General features: G+C 41.8%; 1 protein-coding gene across 8 annotated transcripts in view; it reads right to left on the minus strand.

The window, feature by feature from the left end:
- Positions 1-19,152, minus strand: part of LOC134348516 (PTB domain-containing engulfment adapter protein 1-like) — a 436,378-nt gene that overhangs the window by 389,507 nt on the left and 27,719 nt on the right. The window contains exon 1 of one of the 8 annotated variants that reach the window (XM_063052012.1): positions 18,972-19,111. The exons of 6 other annotated variants lie outside the window; for them this stretch is intronic. The gene's annotated coding sequence lies outside the window, so the exon portion shown is untranslated. Of the gene's footprint in view, positions 1-18,971; positions 19,112-19,152 lie in introns of those variants that run through there. One more of the 8 variants, XM_063052006.1, reaches the window with a different exon arrangement.

Below are 19,152 nucleotides of genomic sequence, written 5' to 3' on the forward strand. Positions count from 1 at the left end.
AACAGTAGCAAGACAAAGGAACTGATTGCGGATTTCAGAAAGGGGAAGCTGGGAACGCGATCAGCCCACTGCTATTCACTCTACTAAAGCAAGACTGTACAGCTGGATCCAGTTCAAACCAAATCATCAAATTCACTGATGACATGACAGCAGTTAGCCACATCAACAACAGTGATGAAACGGCGTACAGAGCGGAGTTAAGCCGGCTGGTAGAATGGTGCGTGTACAATAACTTGAGGCTCAATCTGGACAAGACCAAAGAGATAACTGTGGGCTTCAGGAAGGTGCAGGCTGACTAGTCCTCACTGCACATACACAGCTCCTCCACGGAGAGAGTTAGGAGCATCAGGAAGCTGGGAGGGCACATACTGTAATGGACGATCTCACCTGATCCCTCAACATCACCTCTTTGGTCAAGAAAGCACAGCAGCATCTCCACTTCCTGAGGAGAATGAGGCAAATGAGGCTTCCCCCCCTCCCCCCCAATCAAACCAATTTTTACAGGAGCACCATCGAGAGTGCCCTGACCAGCTGCATCACCGTCTGGTATGGGAATTGCAAGGCATCTGACCACAAGTCCCTACAAAATTGAGAGGTCTGCTAAGAGGATCATTGGGGTCTCTCTTTCGCCCATCAGGGATATTCAGGAGCACTGACACATAGGGCCCTTAGCGTTGTCAATGATCCCTGCCATCCATCCAGCAATCTCTTTAACCCCCTATCAGGCAAGTAGAAGAACTGGCAGAATGGAAAACAGCAAACACGAGGAAATCTGCAGATGCTGGAAATTCAAGCAACACACATTAAAAATGCTGGTGAACGCAGCAGGCCAGGCAGCATCTATAGGAAGAGGTACAGTCGATGTTTCGGGCCGAGACCCTTCGTCAGGACTAACGGAAAGAAGAGACAGTAAGAGATTTGAAAGTGGGAGGGGGAGGGGGAGATCCGAAATGACAGGAGAAGACAGGAGGGGGAGGGATGGAGCCAAGAGCTGGACAGGTGATTGGCAAAAGGGATACGAGGCTGGAGAAGGGAGAGGATCTTGGGACAGAAGGCCTAGGGAGAAAGAAAGGGAAGGGGAGCCCAGAGGATGGGCAAGGAGTTATTGTGTGAGGGACAGAGGAAATAGCTTCTTCACCGGCCACAAGACTACTGAACCCTGCTACTACCCAGGTCTCATCATGTATGAACTACCAAAAGTGTTATACTGATTACTTTTTAAACTTGTATTGTAAATACACCTGATTATTTGTTACTTTATGTGTGGTAATATTACTTTGTGTGTTATGTGCCTGAGTTATATGAACTGTGTTGTGCACCTTGGTTTGGAGGAACATTGTTTTGTTTGACAGCATACATGAGCACGGTTGATTGACAGTCAGTTGTACTTGAACTTGAGAAAACACCCGAGTCCTCACTGAAGGGTCAGTGGTGCAGTGGGTGAGCAGCTTCAAGTTCCTGTGTGCCCACATCTTGGAGAACCTGTCCTGAGTCAACACATTGATGCAATTCCTCAGAAGTTTGCAAAGACCCAGCATGACATCTAAAACTTTGACAAACTTCGATAGGAATGTAGTAGATTGTTTAATGACCAGTTGCATCATAGTCTGGTATGAAAACAGCAAAGCCCTTGAATGGAAACTCCTACAAAAAAAAGTGGATATGGCCCAGAACATCATGGGTAAAGCCCTTCCTATCACTGAGCACATCTACATGAAGCGCTGTCATGGGAAGGCAGCATCCATCATCCCCCACCACCCAAGGCCATGCTCTCTTCTCACTGCCTGCCATCAGGGAGGAGGTACAGCAGCCTCAGGACCCAGGCAGCCAGGTTCAGGAACAGTTATTACCCCCTCAACCAGCAGGCTTTTGAACCAGGGGTGACAACTTCACTCACCCCATCACTGAACTGGTCCCTCAACCTATTTTCAAGGATTCTTCAACTCATGGTCTCTTTTCATTGCTTTATTCCCCCCTCTCCTTAGTTATTTATCCATTCTGTTGAGTGCAGTAATCATTGATTCTATTGTTTTTCTTGGATTTACTGTGAATGCCTGCAAGAAAATTAATCCCCAGGAGGTACATGGTGACATATATACACTCTGACAATAATTTTCCTTTGTACTTAGAATTATGTAAAAGGCATGCAAAGTTTTACTTCATTAGGAGCTTGTGGAGATTTTGTGTGTCACTAAAGACTCTCAAATTTCCTTTAACCGTATAACCATATAACAATTACAGCACGGAAACAGGCCATCTCAGCCCTTCTAGTCAGTGCCGAACTCTTACTCTCACCTAGTCCCACCGACTTGCACTCAGCCCATAACCCTCCATTCCTTTCCTGTCCATATAGCTGTCCAATTTAACTTGAAACGACAACATCGAACCTGCCTCAACCACTTCTGCTGGAAGCTCGTTCCACACAGCTACCACTCTCTGAGTAAAGAAGTTCCCCTTCATGTTACCCCTAAACTTTTGCCCTTTAACTCTCAACTCATGTCCTCTTGTTTGAATCTCCCCTACTCTCAATGGAAAAAGCCTATCCACATCAACTCTATCCATCCCCCTCATAATTTTAAATACCTCTATCAAGTCCCCCCTCAACCTTCTATATTTTTCAAGATTCAAAAAACTTTATTGTCATTCTAACCATACATCAGGTCTGAAGGGCAGAATGAGGCAGCGTTCCTCAGGGGCAGTGCAATCATAACATAACAAACGCAACACTAAATAATAAACATAACAAGAAATAGTAAAACACAACAGCCACATGTCAGTTAAATCAGTTATAAGTGTCCAGTGCAAGTTAAAAGTGTCCAAAGCAGAGTCAGGTGTAGCAGCTATTTAGCAGTCTGACTGCCTGTGGGAGGAAGCTGTTTAGTAGCCTTGTGGTTTTAGTTTTGATGCTTCTGTAACGTTTGCCTGATGGCAGAAGAACAAACAGTTCATGGAGAGGGTGTGAGGGGTCTTAAATGATGTATCGTGTCTTCTGGAGGCATTGACTCTGAAAGAGGTCTTGGGCAGGGGTAGGGAGACCCCAACAACCTTCTCTGCTCCCCTAACCACCCTCTGCAAGGCATTTTTGTCGACAGCACTGCAGCTGGAGTACCAGGTTGTGATGCAAAAGGTCAGCACACTCTCAACCACCCCTCTGTAGAATGTAGTTAAGATGTTAGTGGGGAGTGATGCCTGTTTAAGCTTCCTCAGAAAGTGCAATCTCTGCTGGGCCCGTTTCACAATCCCAGTGGTGTTCCTGGACCAGGTGAGATTGTCCGAGATCTGCACCCCAAGGAACTTGATGTTTTCCACTCTCTCCACTGTGGAGCCACTGATGCTGAGGGGTGTGTGCTCAGGCTGAGACCGTCTGAAATCGACGATCATCTCCTTGGTTTTGGTGACATTAAGCATCAAGTTGTTATCCCTGCACCAGCTCTCTAGGTGTTTGATCTCCTCCCCGTGCATAGTTTCATCATTTCTGCTGATGAGCCCCACCACTGTGGTATTGTCTACAAATTTAATGATCAGGTTCTCCTTGAATCTGGCTGCACAGTCATGTGTTAGCAGTGTAAACAGCAATGGGCTAAGCACACAGCCTTGTGGGGATCCAGTGCTCAGTGTGATGGAGTCAGAGATGTTCCTGCCAACACAGACTGACTGTGGTCTCTCTGTCAAGAAATCCAGAATCCAGCAACACATGGCAGTGCTAAGGCCAAGCCGCGAGTTTCTCCACTAGTCTCTGCGGGATGATGGTATTGAACACTGAACTGAAATCAATGTACAGGATTCTGGCATAAGTGTCTTTGTTGTCCAAGTGAGAGAGAACTGTGTGCAGTGTGGTGGATATTGCATCCTCCGTAGAGCGATTTGGACGATAAGCAAACTGCAGAGGATCCAGTGATGAGGGGAGGCTGGCTGTGATATGAGGCTTGACAAGCCATTCAAAACAATCCATCACCAAAGAATAAAGACTTAACTTGTTCAACCTTTCTCTGTAACTTACGAGATGAAACCCAGGTAACATTCTAGTAAATCTTCTCCGTACTCTATTTTGTTGACATCTTTCCTATAATTTGGTGACCAAAACTATTCACAATACTCCAAATTTGGCTTCACCAAATGCCTTGTACAATTTCAACATTACATCCCAACTCCTATACTCAATGCTCTGATTTATAAAGGCCGGCATACCAAAAGCTTTCTTCACTATCCTATCCACATAAGATTCCTGTATTCTTGTACGGTGGAGTGGATTCTGACTGGTGCAGTACAAATACGAAGGGTGATTAATAAGTTTGTGGCCTGAGGTAGGAGTCAATTTTAGAAAACCTAGCACATTTATTTTTCAACATAGTCCCTTCCTACATGTACACACTTAGTCCAGCGGTCGTGAAGCATACAGATCCCTTCTTTGTAGAAGTGGTCCACAGAAGGGGTGATTGATAAGTTCGTGGCCTAAGGTAAACGGAGATGAGTTATTAACTTCAAACTTTCTGACGAGATGAGAGCATCTTTCTGGCTTCAAGACGAGAACGTCTTGGACCTCCAGGTGGTCCACAGCAGGGGTGATTAATAAGTTCGTGGCCTAAGGTAGAAGGAGGTGAGTTATACAGCTCTCGTTACATGCACGTGCAGTTCAACTCTGAGTGAAAATGCAGAAAGTTTGAAGTTAGTAGTTCATTTCCTTCTACCTTAGGCCACGAACTTATCAATCACCCCTGCTGTGGACGACTTCTGGAGGTCCAAGACACCAACTTCTACAAAGAAGGGATCCATACGCTCCACAACCGCTGGACTAAGTGTGTAAATGTAGGAAAAATAAATGTGCTAAGTTTTCTAAAATTGACTCCCTCTACCTTAGACCACAAACTTATCAATCACCCCTCGTATACAGCCTCTAATGCAAAGGATCACAAGAGGCAACACACTTCTTGCCATCAAGGACAATCTTTAAGAAGAAGTGCCTCAAGAAGGTGTGGGGGGGGGGGAGAGAGAGAGGATCCATCATTAAAGTCCCTTGCCATCTGGAGCACGTCCTCTGCAGGTTACTACCATCAGTAAGATACAGGAATCTGAAGACGCACAATCAAAAGATTTAACAGTCCATATGCACCACCTTGTTATTTATTGTCCACACTATTTATTTTTCTAACTTATAATTTTTTGCCTTTCACTGTACTGCTGCTGCAAAACAATTCACAACACGTCAATGAAAATAAACAGTGCTAACGAAGTGACTCTGAATCGAATACTGAGCCTTTTAATAAGTGTTAAGGGAATTGTTACTCAGTACATGCAACTCTACAAGATCTGATGTAACACTCATTTTAAAGCAGCTCTATAATTCATGATACAATGAAACATATAGGCAGAATTCCAAGAGATGTTAACACCCAGGAACTGAAAACTGCTCACCCCTTCCATTGCAGATCTGTTGACGAAGATTAGTGCGTGTTCCCTCGACTGCTCCTTCCTGAAGGCCACAGTCAATTCCTGTGTTCCTCACAGTGAGGCAAGCTTGTTGCTGCGACACACTCGCCCAACGTGCGGATCTATCGCACTCTTGTACGTCTCTTCAGCACCACCTGAAATTCTGCCAAAAATAGTGGTGTCGTCGGCAAATTTATAAATAGCATTTGAACTGTGCCTAGTCACACAATAGTGGGTGTACAAAGAGTAGAGCAGTGGGCTAAGCGTGCAGCTTGAGATCCGCCCATGTTGATTGTCAGCAAAGCGGAGATATTATTTCCCATCCGTATAGATGCGGTCTCCCGGCGAGCAAGTCAAGAATCCAGTTTTGGGAGGTACAGAGGCCCAGATTTTTGAGCTTGTTGATTAGAACTGTGTGTATAATGGTGCTGAATGCTGAACTATTGTCAATAAACAGCAGCTGACCTGGGTTCTTACTACTGTCCAGGTGATCCAAAGCCAAGTGATCAGCTGGTGAGATTGCATACACTGTAGACCTTTATGACAACAGGCAAACAGCAACGAGTCCAAGTGCTTGTTTAGGTAGGAGTTGATTCTCAAAACACTTCAACACAGTAGATGTGAGTGCCCCTGGACGACAGTCATTGAAGCAGCTTAACCTGCTCTTCTTGACCGAAGTAGGTGATAATTCATCCAAGTTAACTTTATATATAATTAGTTTTAACAGGAGTTACAAACTGATACATCAATTCATGGGCAGGGAATCCAAAATACCCTGTAATTTACCAGAATTGGTGATGACGGTGAAAAGACAAACCCAATCGAAAACGTACTATTACCATTCACTTGTACACTTGAATTGGAAACAAGCCAAAATTTCTGACCAATTAATATAACTTAAATTACTTATGGACAATTCCAAAGGAATCAAAAAAATCTACAAAATTATTTCTTAAGTTGCACGAACTGCGTTTCATGGAGTACTTGTTCTTCTACATTTTCTTAAGCAATTAACATACATTGACAGAGGATATTTCTATATATACAGTTGTCGTGCATTTATTTGCAGAGGAAATTGACAGAAACTAATATTGAAGACTATACAGTATATTTTAACTGCAAACAACTGCCTACTTTGCCATAAGAAAAACAGTAAGTACTACAATATGGCCCAGCTAACAGCAGAATCTAAAGATGTATATTTGGACTAGCAGTCAAAATAATTAGGCTGCTGAGAAGCTCAAATTCAGAAGTACAACAATTCAAATGCATCACTAGTTCTCTTCTGCATTGTGGTTGAATACCCAAGATGGAGCAGTCTTTCATTGATTCTGTTGTGGTTATTATTCTACAGATTTCTTGAGTATGCCCACAAGAAAATTAATCTCATGGTTGTACCTGGTGACACATGTACTTCAATAAATTTCCTGTGAAACTGAAACTTTTAATGTGATGTGCCAAGGAAATCCATATTAATAATCCTTCCTCCAGAATAACATGGGTTTTAAAAATTGTCATAAAGAGGTAAGTTATGTTCCTATTAATTGACTGAGCATTAATAATTTGCCACAATGCCACAGGCACAATGCATTGATGTTAATCCAAAGTCAAATAACCAATGAAACACATTCATTCTCGAGCAGAAGAAACAGTACTCAAGTTTTTGTTTTCCATATGGTTTTACAGATCAAGGAATAAAAATAATTCTCACTTTCAAAATAAAATTGGCATTTTTTTAAAACTTGCCTCATCCTTAGCAACATTACATTATTTATCATTATATTGTAATTTGTCCTTTACTGTGCCTATTGTCTTGTTTATTAATTATTGTACTGTCCTGCACTGTTTTGTGCACTTTATGTAGTCCTGTGTAGGTCTGAAGTCTAGTGTAGTTTTGTGTTGTTTCAGGTGGTCTAGTGTAGTTTTGTGTTGTTTCATGTAGCACCATGGTCCTGGAGGAACATTGTTTCGTTTTTACTGTGGTTGAAATGACAATAAAAGTGACTTGACTTGAAGATACTACAGGACAAAAATTACCTGTAATTTACTGTTAGCTACGGTTCAAAATTCAGCACTTTTACTTCCCATGTTAGACATTTGTAGGGCTCAGATCTGAGGATTTCTAAATTGCGTATTTAATGAACTAGTACAGAAAGAGGCAAGTGGTCTGGGCAACACCCTGGTTTTAGCTGATATTTGTGGAAAGTACCATCCATGGTAATTGGGAAAGATCATCTTTAACAAGAGCGCGAGATCCAGCTGCTGCCATTCAGGGCTCCACACAGTCCTTCCAGGTGAAGCAACACTTTACTTGCAAGTCTGACATGCGCCAGCTACATCTACTCTATCTGGTGCTCCTGGTGTGGCCTTCTCTACATCAGTGAGACCTGACCTAGATTGGGGAACCACTTCATAGAGTATTTGGATTTTGTCTGTCACAACAAGTGCCATTCCCCGGTGGCCAACCAATTTAATTCTAAATCCCATTCTAATATGTGATCCATGATCTCACCGACTGCTACAATGAGGGTACTATCAGGTCGGGTGACCAACACTTTAAATTCAGACTGGGTACTCTCCAACCTGACAGTGTAAACATCAATTTCCCTAACTTCTGGTAATTTCTCCCCTTCTCTTTTTTCATTCCCCATTCTGACTTCCCTCTTACCCCTTTCTCCCTCACTGCCTGTCAGTTTCCTATGGTGCCCCTCTTCCTACTCTTATTGTCCACTGTCCTCTCTTACTTATCATATTCCTCCTTCAACCCTTTACCATATGTTGTCCTAACTGATATTTAACTAGAATAACTGGGCCCAGCACATAGGCACTTTTATGACTCAAGCATTCTTTTTATTTTACTTGTACACAAGGAGATCAGCATTGCCCATCACGCACAGTGTTCTGAACAGAAAACTATTTTTTATATAGAACTGGTGCATCAATTAAGATTTGTATGTGTTTGAATTCCTTACTTACAGGATCAATTGCCATTCACAATAGTGATATAAAGGTCAAATGAAGCTTCAAAGCTGACAACCAATGACGTGGAAGTTATTGACCCCTAGTCATGTGTGTATCACATCCTTCCAGTATTCCTATCTCATCTGTCTCCAACACCCCATATTGCATAAAGGATTGCTACATTTTAGGAAGACCTTTCTAGAAAAAAATTCACGACAGAGAACTCATTTGTCTGGCTAGAGTACACACCGTCACAGTCACCTCTGCCTATCTCATCTGTAGTAAGCAGAGGAGTCTCCAATGATCTCATTTCCAAGGTCTCACTTGACTACAACTGCCCCAAGCTATTCTTGCCAGGCATTGTCTTCAACCCTTGCCTTACTGCAACTTCAACACATCCTCTTTGTCCTGTAGAGGACAACATAAATCTTAACTGAATTTCAATAGCAGAGTCTCTGAAACTACGACAGTTCCAGAGGGATGATTGGCTGCTGATATCAGGGACGTCCAGTACGTCTAACACTCCTGGCTAATAATGGCACAAGTACTACCTCTGAGTCAACTAAGTTTACTGTTAGTCATGTTGAAGGGCCGCGTTGCAGGCAGCCAGCATTTCAGCAGTAATGTCATTGAAGCCCTGGCTCGTGTCATATCACATTAAGGCTGTGTTAGTAGCCAGTTTCTCTAGCAGTGCTAAGCCCATGTTAATGCTTTCATAAGCCAGTCTGGCAAGTTCCCAGAACAGGAATACTCAGTCTCCATAGTCCTTCGACGGCAGTCTCACATAGTGGAATGTAGAGAGAGTAGGCAGGTGGCACATCCATGGTACTACATTGGCCAGATAACAACAACCCCACTTTGGCTTCAACCAAAGATCCCATTTTAAGAAGGAGTACACCTGGCAGCCAGTGATAGACCTGACAGCCATGTACCCAGTATGCGTCATTAACGGGATTTGGAGAGTCACCAAGTAGTAAAGACATTGCATGTACTGTTACCCAAGTCTGGTCCCATCCCGTCCTGTAATGGTTATAGTGAAATACACCACCCCTAACTCTGTGAAGCAGCTTTGGAGCAGAGGGGGTTATGTAGTTATTGCAAGTAGGCTGATACTATCCCTCAAAACAGTTACCTTGGCAAGAATCATTCCTATGGGCAGTGCAGTCCTGTGCTCCCTTTACAGTTCTAGTCTCAAAGTAAAACATGAAATCAAACTAACATCCAGGGGTATAAACACATTAGCAAGCTATCGTTTGAATATATGAACGCTCTATAGAGCTCACCCAACAACCAGACCAGTTAGTATGGAATGCATATTCCTAACAAAGGTGAAAAGCGCTAAGAGTATTAGTGTTGAGATATGTCTGCACTTAGGCAGAAAATAGATGCCCAGATTATCTCAGGCTCATATTACATGTTGATTACATAAAGTGACAAATAGAAAAGATCAAGAGTTCAGTCCATCAGTCCTTATCAAGGTTCTCCTGGCCACCTGTTCCTTGGTCCAGTGACACAGCCGCCTTAACATGTGAGGCATGTATCTATGTTGACTTTCCTTAGACCTTTGGAGCAGTATGTGTGGTCAGCATTACTTGGAATGGACCTTCACAGCAGGGCTCCAGCCAGTTCTTTCATCAGTAAGTTCTCAACTGTGCCCAATCTCCCGGCTGGTCACTGAGGCACTCTGCAACCAGCACAGTCTTCTTAGCTTTAAGCATCTGTTGACGGAAACCTTTAAGAGCTTATGTTACTGCTATACAATAATGCGGCACGATTCCACTCATAACATGGATGACCATCTGTTTAATTTAAAAGTGAGGGGTGACTGACAAGTGCATGGGACATCCCAAAACTACATATCTCATGTGGAGGTAGGCCTATTACACGGTATGGAGCACAGCACATTGTCACGAGGACCAATGAAAGTGCCTCTGGCCACTTTAGCTCGGATTCAGTGCTCAATTTAGCTAACCTGCATTTCAGAGCCCCATTCTGTCTTTCAGTTTCCCTGTATGATTGACGGTGGCAAGAGCAAGTGAAATACTGCCTCCACCACAAGGCTTTTGTCAATTCATAACTTTACCCATAAGGTGAGGACTGTTATCACTGGAGTTTTTTTTCCCCCAGGGATCCCAAACCTAGGAATAAATGCTCATACTAAAATTTCGCCACAGTGACAGCAGCATTTCTCTGAGTAGGATAAGCTTCTACCCATAGAAATGACAAACACAATAACAAGTTATAAACACAGCCCATACATTTAGGTAACTGCACAGTCCATTTGGAGCAGCACAAATGAATTTCGGGGGAGGGACCAGCAGCGGCAGATTGCGTCTCTGGCAAATAATTCAGTTGCTGCTACATTTCTTGCTATGGTTGAGATTCTATCATCTTCAATGATACCAATCATCCCTTATAGTCCTGCACATAATGTGCTGTAGTCCATAAATTTGTTCAGCCACTGACACATAACGTTGTAATTGGAGTAGTTCAAAGAATTTGGGAAGTATGGGCAGCTTGATCACACTGGAGTTCTACATGGCCATAAAGATCTGCTATTGCTGCCTTAGCAGAGGAGTCAGGGTGTTTGTTCCCACTACTTACTTCTTCCTTCCCACAAAGTTTATAACAGCAATTGCAGTAAGGAATTGAAAAAGCTGGAAAAGGTTCACAGTTAGTTCACCGTGTTTTATCAGAGTTCTGAAGATGTGAGAAACTGACAATTTCCTTAATTGTCTATTGTCGTGTGCTACTCCTGAGGCATAATGAAATTTTGATGTAATTATTTACACAGTGCAGGCTCCGTTAAGGCAAAAAGGTTCAGCTGCTTTAAGAGAACAGTCGGGAAGGTAGCTGTGCCTCCACAGCAGATATACATGAATACACCATATTTTCACTATGATTCACCACCAAATTTTCTTCCAGTATCAGAATGGAAGGAAAAGCCATCAAAAAAAAATTAAATGTGGCCTTGTATCAAGTGGCGTTTTACAATGGGCAGTTTTAAAATCATACAAGTTCTCAAGTATTTTTCTGGCAGACGGAGCGCGTGCTTCAAGTGGTCTCCCAATTTACGTTGGGTCTCACCGATATACAGGATGCCACACCCGGAGCACTGGATACAGTCGATGACCCTAACAGACTCACAGGTCAAATGCCACTTCACCTGGAAGAACTGTTTGGGGCCCTGAATGGTAGTCAGGGAGAAGGTGTAGGGGCAGGTGTAGCACTTATTCAGCTTGCAAGGATAAATACAAGAAGGGAGATCACTGCGGAGAGAGAAGCAAGATGTCCCGGTGGCCACTCACTTCCATTCCAACATGCCAGTCCATGGTCTCTACTGCTGCGATGAGGCCACACTCAGGTTGGAGGAGCAACACCTATATTCCTTCTGGGTGGCCTCCAACCTGGTAGCATGAACATCTATTTATCAAACTTCAGGTAACTGCCCACCACCCACCTTTCACCATTTTCCATTCCCCTCTCTCACCTTATCTCTTTACCCATCCATCACTTCCCTCTAGTGCTCCTCCCCTTCCCTTTCTTCCATTGTCTTCTACACTCTATCGAATTCCCCTTCTCCAGCCCTTTATCTCTCACCAATCAACACCCCAGCTCTTTACTTTACCTTCCTCCAGTTTTTCCTATCACCTACCACTTTTACTTCTTCCTCAAGCCCCCTATCATCTTACTCTGACTTCTTTTTTCTTCCCCCAGTCCTGATGAAGGGTCTTGCCCTGAAACCTCAACTGTTTACTCTTTTCCATAGATGTTACCTGGCCTGCTGAGTTCCTCCAGCATTTTGTGTGTTGTTTGGATTTCCAACATCTGCAGATATTCTCCTGTTTGGGAAATTTATCAAGGTTGCCTTGGCCCGAGGGATGGCCATAAGTGGTATGTTTGTTTGCCGGCAGCCTGTCCACAAACATACCACTCACGGCCATCCCCATGCTTTATCCCTGTGTCCACCGCCTCTTTTCCACGTTTGCTGGATCAAAGAACTGCAAAACCCATACACTTAGAATAGTATTATCTAAACTACTCTGCTCAAAACAAAAATAACCAGTCACAAGTGGTTAAAAGAGCCATGTGTATAAAGAAAACTGAAGTTTACAGTGAAATTTTAACAAACTAATCTGGTAATGATTGGCCAAAATTTGGTCACTGTCAATTAGGTTAAATAGAAAACAAAGTTACAAGTTAAAATAACATTGAAATTGTATAGGACAGTATCGCAATACTTTTAAAGCAATATACAATATTGACCAGAGGCTATAGTAGAGCAGCCAGGAAGTCTCACACAAACATTGCCCCCCACCTTCCTTAATAGTTTTAATCCCTTGATGTTGTAATTGTCATTGGCAATATTGCAAAACACACAATTTTATTTAACTCTTCTCATCTCACATAAGTAACAGTACTGTATATGTTTTCTTTAAGCTAAATTACAATTTATTTACAATAACATTAAGACAGATGTCCTTGCTTTGAGTTAATTCAGAATACTTTTGAAAACACTTTCTACATAAATGTGCATTACTGTACAAATTCTACATATTGATTAACATCACTGGCATGAAAAAAAGCAGAGGCCAAAAGACAACCAAGGGAAATATTTTCTTAGAGCTCCCACTAGATAATTTCAGCAAATATATAAACCAACATTTCACCCGTTTGCCTTAGTACTACTGGGAACTGCTACCTGTGGCAGGACATCAGCTAACGCCAGACTCACTGAGCACTGAAGAAGTGTTACTTGGCACAGGCCTTGTTGAAACCACGTCTGGGGAAGGCAGTGGTATAGCATCTAGTGCATCCTCAAATTCTGGCCCTGATTGTTTCTTTTCAAATGCTGAAGTAGATATTTTCAGCCTTTGCCTGTTTTATCTGTGCCTTTTCCTCCTCTAACTTTTATTCACTTTCTCTGCAGGATTCAACTAACCATTTTTGCATTTCACGTCAATATTGAACAATAACGTTTTTCTTTCCCTAACACATATGCATTCACTTAGTCCATTCCACACATACAATATAATTCTCAATGTACTTCCCTTTTCTTCAATCTATAGTTCATGCTTAATGCTTTCTGGTACAAACACGCACACTACCAGAGTCCTTTAGAGGTCTGCAACAGGGGACTTTCATGCTACCATTCACACGTATTCAATCAGGGCGCACTCATACACATTGCAGAATTCTTTTTAAACAGAACACTTATTAAATTTTCCTGTGCTCTGTCCGGGGCACAACCCAGACCACGAAAACCTTTGTTTTTATCAATAACTTTCCTACGTCAGCTTGACTACTCCATACAGGAAGAAATTTGTGTTCCAGCAGCAGACCCAGTCCCTCGCTCAAATATCAGCAGCCTAGGATTTAGGGCCGATCAGCTACCAGGGCCGAATTCCTTGCTCCCATTAAATAAAGTCAACGATTAGACATTTTGGTGGAACCTCCAATTAACTGTTGTCACCCATAAAATAACCAAAATAACTGGGACCAGAACACACAAACTCTTACGACCAAGCATTCTCTTTAATTTACTTGTGCACGAGGAGATCAGCCTGGACCACGTCACCCTCACTGCTCTGCGGTCTGAACCAAAAACTGCTGTTTTTTTTTTAAATATATACAAAATTGGCTCATCAGTTACAGATACTGACCGGCTGGTAAATTGTGCATGTGACACTTCGTCAGGACTAACTGAAGGAAGAGCTAGTAAGAGATTTGAAAGTGACTTTCAAATCTCTTAGTAGCTCTTCCTTCAGTTAGTCCTGACAAAGGGTCTCAGCCTGAAACGTCGACTGTACCTCTTCCTAGAGATGCTGCCTGGCCTGCTGCGTTCACCAGCAACTTTGATGTGTGTTGCTTGAATTTTCAGCATCTGCAGAATTCCTCGTGTTCGCCAAGTAATCCTTGCCTTACTGCAACTTCTACCTTATCACTTCCTAGCTTCTCATTTAATCCCCCTCCCCCACCCACTCTCATCCTCACCTGGTTTCACCCATCACCTGCCAGCTTGTACTCCTCCCCCTCCACCTAACTTCCTATTTTGCCTTCTTCTCCCTTCCCTTTCAGTCCTGATAAAGGATCTCAGCCCAAAATGTCATCAGTTCATTCCCCTCCATAGATGCTGCTCAACTTGTGGAGATCCTCCATCATTTTGTGTGTTCAAGAGATGCAACTACCTCATTCTGATGATTAATGTCAAGACCCTCACCATGTATTTTCTTTAGGGATACTCAGAAGCTACAGTGTAGAAAAAAAAGAGGAAACTGACTGCAGATGTTCAAAATTGCAGATCATAAAGTAATTTCTGCTAGCCTTGGCAAAATCAAATTCAGTAAGTTTTCTACTCAACATCTATTCATTAACTTCAGTATTTCCTAACCTGCTCTGTGTTAAATCTCTCTCATTGCAACTTATTAGAACATTATTTCCAATTTAAACAGGACACAAGTCATTAAATCACTCTCAAAGTATCAAAATATTCTCAATATAATTAATGCTTTCTCTATTAAATTTGAGAAAAAGTGCATTGGCACACCATCTACAACAGTGAAGGTTCACATGCAGGTCTAAATTTATAAACCAAAATATGATGCTGCTCTGAATATCAGAATTCTGTAGCGTGCATCTCACTACAGGTATTTGGCACCTTGGGGCACATTACATTCGAACACAAGTCTGTAACATTTGGAAGTTTGGCAAAATATTTGCAGACGTTTCAGCTCCAATGAAGAGCCATCATCAGTGCGCAGCTGAGGGTGCAGTCTCCTCAGAATGCCGGCTTATATACTCCTCCGGAGTCCAAATGAATACCGATTAGACATTGTGATCCAGTTAGCTGGTTCAAAACGCTGAACAGTTTAGCAGTAGAAGTTTCTGATTGGCTAGCTTCAAGAGAGGTCTGCTTCGCTGTTCAGAACCTGATTATTAGCGATTAATCGATTGTTGTTGTCATTGGTTCTCTTTTCTCTGCAAGGGTACAGGTACTGGATGTCTGTCAATGTGTTTGTTAATGGATCTTTCTGTAGGGAAATTCTCATTCTTTTCTTGCTCTTGCTTGAGACAAGACTCTAGCTGTCATCCTGTTGAAATGGTGTCCTCCTTCATCTTCACGAGCTGATACTAGCGAGAATAGGTCGTGTCTTCTGCTCACTAGTTCACACTCGTGTAACCTGATCGATAGTTTTCTTCCTCTTTGACCAGTATAGTACTTGTTGCAGCCACTACACTAGATTTTGTAGATAACATTTGCTCTATCAATCTGTAACATTTTCAGGAAGAGTGTAGGTGGTGAAAGCACCAAAGATAACAGGGGATCTATTAATAGGGTCATTATTAACACTGAGGAAAATCTAATTATAAATTTGCAAAAATATATATTAAAAAAGTACAGCATCTTGCCATTGGGACGTTATCAGTTCATGATAATTGCTTGCTCATTAAAAAAAGAGCAACCCTCAGTGGCATTCTTTGAGGTGGGGTAATATGCTAAATGCATATTAAATATGTGGACGTGTTGCTTTCATTCAAGCAAGTTGGGAATTACTGCTTTTGAAGACATGATATAAATGCAAGCTAATTATGGGTAGTTTCTGTCTGCTTTTCTTAGTGAAACAATTGAGATGGAGACAGCATGGTAGCATTGCAGATGGCACGGCCCTATTACAGCTTATGGCATTGGGGTTCAGAGTTCAATTCCAGCACTGCCTGTGAGAAACTTATACATCTTTCCCATGAGCATATTGGCATCCACCAAATGCCCCAGTGCAGTTTCCTTCCACAATCCAAAGACGTACTGGTTCACTGTATCGCCAATTAAATAAACTGTCAAAAAATTTACGTCTGTCTTAACAAGTTAAAAACAAAATACAACTTAAGATATGAAAAAAATCATTAGAAGTGTGTCTTTCCTGCCACAGCAGTTTTAGATAGTTTGTAAAAAGTATGAATTTTTTGAGAAAAGTGTTTCTATTCAAACCAAAATAATAACACTATTTAGAAGTTTTTATGTCTCACAACACCACAGCAACCTATGCAAAAGTTTGCCATATACTGTACATTTCTAAATAAGCATGGATAATCACTAAATAATTGCTAATCACATTAAAATTGCATAGCATGGCTTCAATACGAATAGAAGCAATTCACTACCTGCCAGGTGTCTTAAAGACCACAAGACAGAGGAGCTGAATTAGGCCATTCAGCCCATCAAGTCTGGCCACCATTCCACCTTGGCTGATTTATTATCCCTCTCAATCTCATAACCTTTTGACCCCCTTACTAATCAAGAACCTATCATCCTCCGCTTTAAATACACCCAACGACTTGGCCTCCACAGCTGTCTGTAGCAATGAATTCCACAGATTCAACACACTCTGGCTAAATAAATTTCTCCTCATCCCTGTTCTAAAGAGCCATCTTCCTATTCTGAGCCTGTGTCCTCTGGTCCCAGACTCCCCCACTCAAAGTACAATATAAACTTAAATAGCCTTTACTGCAACTACACACCAGGCATCAATGCAGGAAGAAACTAAGTTAAAGTCTTAGATGAGTGCTGATGAAAATGCATCCAACCATGAATGTTAATTGTTTTTTTCCCCTCTCTCTTCAACAATGTTTCTTGCCCTGTTGATAATTTCCAAAATTCCAGTCTGTATTTCAGATTTGCATTTGTTCTGTTTTTTATTTCAAAAAGGATGTGCTTTGGATGGTTCCGATAACTCAACATCTCTTCACAGTAAAAACTCAATGTATAATGCATACGCATCACTGAATCCTGTCACTGCTATCTGGGATCCTATCAAAAATAATTAGGGCAACAATGCTGACTTAATATTTACTTTCTACACATGGAAAAAAAACTATAGAATTTACTACAGCCTTGTGAATTAAGCAGAAACATCAATTTTCATACTCTAGCTTGATTTAAGACATACAGGCACAAATAATTCACAAGGATGAGCAGAGAAAATTGCTTTTGCTAATACAGGCTGATAACTACTTCAGAAAGATTCTTGTCTAAAATAGTTTATTTTAGTTAATAGTAGTTCATCCTCTAATTGTACTGGCTGCCATTTAGCATTATACAGGAAGGGGGTTTTAACCAAAGTATCCAAACAAAGTGCAGATTGATGAACTGGCATAATTGGGATCAAAAAACAGAAGTTTATAAACAACTGGAACAAACAGCAGAGAGATTCCATAAACGTCTGCCCAGCCCATGTTTTCTCCCAGTTTCTGCCTCACTAGTTCAATTGTTTGCCCCCCTCCCATCACCATGGTTGTCTTCAGCTACCAAGTCTACCTCTCAAACTCACTCACCTTGTTTCAATAAATTAATGTATAAAACAACACACACGTGACTTATTCAGAAAGGTTATCTGACCAGAGACTACATTTCATTGCTAGTTTCTGCAACAGGACTGTCAAAATCTGAGAAAATATTTGTTATTTAAAGGTGGACACAAGGTAGGAAGATAATTGAGGAAGACTTTCATTTCTATTTGGTTGCTTTAGGCAACATTAACTCAAGTAGTTACATAGTTCATGCTGCTCCCTTGCTAGCTTCAAATTTGTGATACAATTCAATATGTGGACTTGTGCAATTTTTTTTTACATAACATCCAACAATATAGTAACAAAACCAATTGAAGTATGATAGCTTACTCCCAAAACATTCCAGCTACATATCTCGCCTAGTACTTTTATCTTGGAAAGGGTGGGAGAAGAGAATAGGTAATTATATAACTAGCATTTATGACTAGACTGCAGCAAGTGTCACTACATTAACGGGGCGGGGGGGGAGAGAAGAGGAGGAGGAGGAATACAACAGCAATCACGTGATCGTTTACCTTTTACGCCTCTTGTTGATTTACCCACAACGGAAATAAAGCACCTTGTGAGCCTGCATTGACAGATTCTGAAAGCCCGCTTTACAGTTCCACTCAGATAAGCTACTCTATTGTAAATGAAGTACCAAATCTTCGCAGCAAATATTGCAAGTATCAAACTGGCTATAATGGAGGCAATTATCTTTTAATAGGTACAAAACGATGATGAGAGTTTTAAAAGAATGAGGAAAGTTGAAAATAATCCTTAGCAGTTGACAAAGTGCAAAGCAATGTAGCGAGATTCCTTTTTTAAATTCTAACAGCTTTCCCACAGCTCTTTCTGATGTTGGCATATTTAACATCGTGCGGAATGCAAAACTCAATTGCTTGAAGCTAATGACTGGACGCTGCCATCGATGCTCAATTTCGTATCTCCAAGACATTTACAATACCTAGGCAACCACACACAAGTTACAAGAGCATTTCCAGAGATCTGAAATCAACATGTAGCACAACAAACGAAGGCTTAATTACAAGTGGTTAAACAATCAGAATCTGATTATTTAAGCAGGAATGGGACTACCTTTATTGCGCCGTGCTTATTTGGGGCCGTCTTAAATAAATGTCAAGTTTGTTAAAAGGACATTATTGTTTTGCAAATAAAAACTCAATGTCGCATACACATAAAGATTTCAGTACATCGCTCGAAAAGTGTAACTGCAAAGGCGCTCTCAACTCATTTACCAGCAAGACCAGGCTGCCCTGAAGATTGTGGTGGTGGTGGTGAGGTGAGGGTTTGTGTGACAATGAGGGTTCTCTCCTGTGCGACGCGAGATTGGGCGACCCCTCGCTCTATCCGAGAAACTGCCGGGGATCGCTCATCCCTCCTGGGCTCGGCGCGGGCTCGTGAAACTCCTCTAATCGG

The sequence above is a fragment of the Mobula hypostoma genome, chromosome 6 (genome assembly GCF_963921235.1).
Source record: "Mobula hypostoma chromosome 6, sMobHyp1.1, whole genome shotgun sequence".
NCBI classification, from domain to species: domain Eukaryota; kingdom Metazoa; phylum Chordata; class Chondrichthyes; order Myliobatiformes; family Myliobatidae; genus Mobula; species Mobula hypostoma.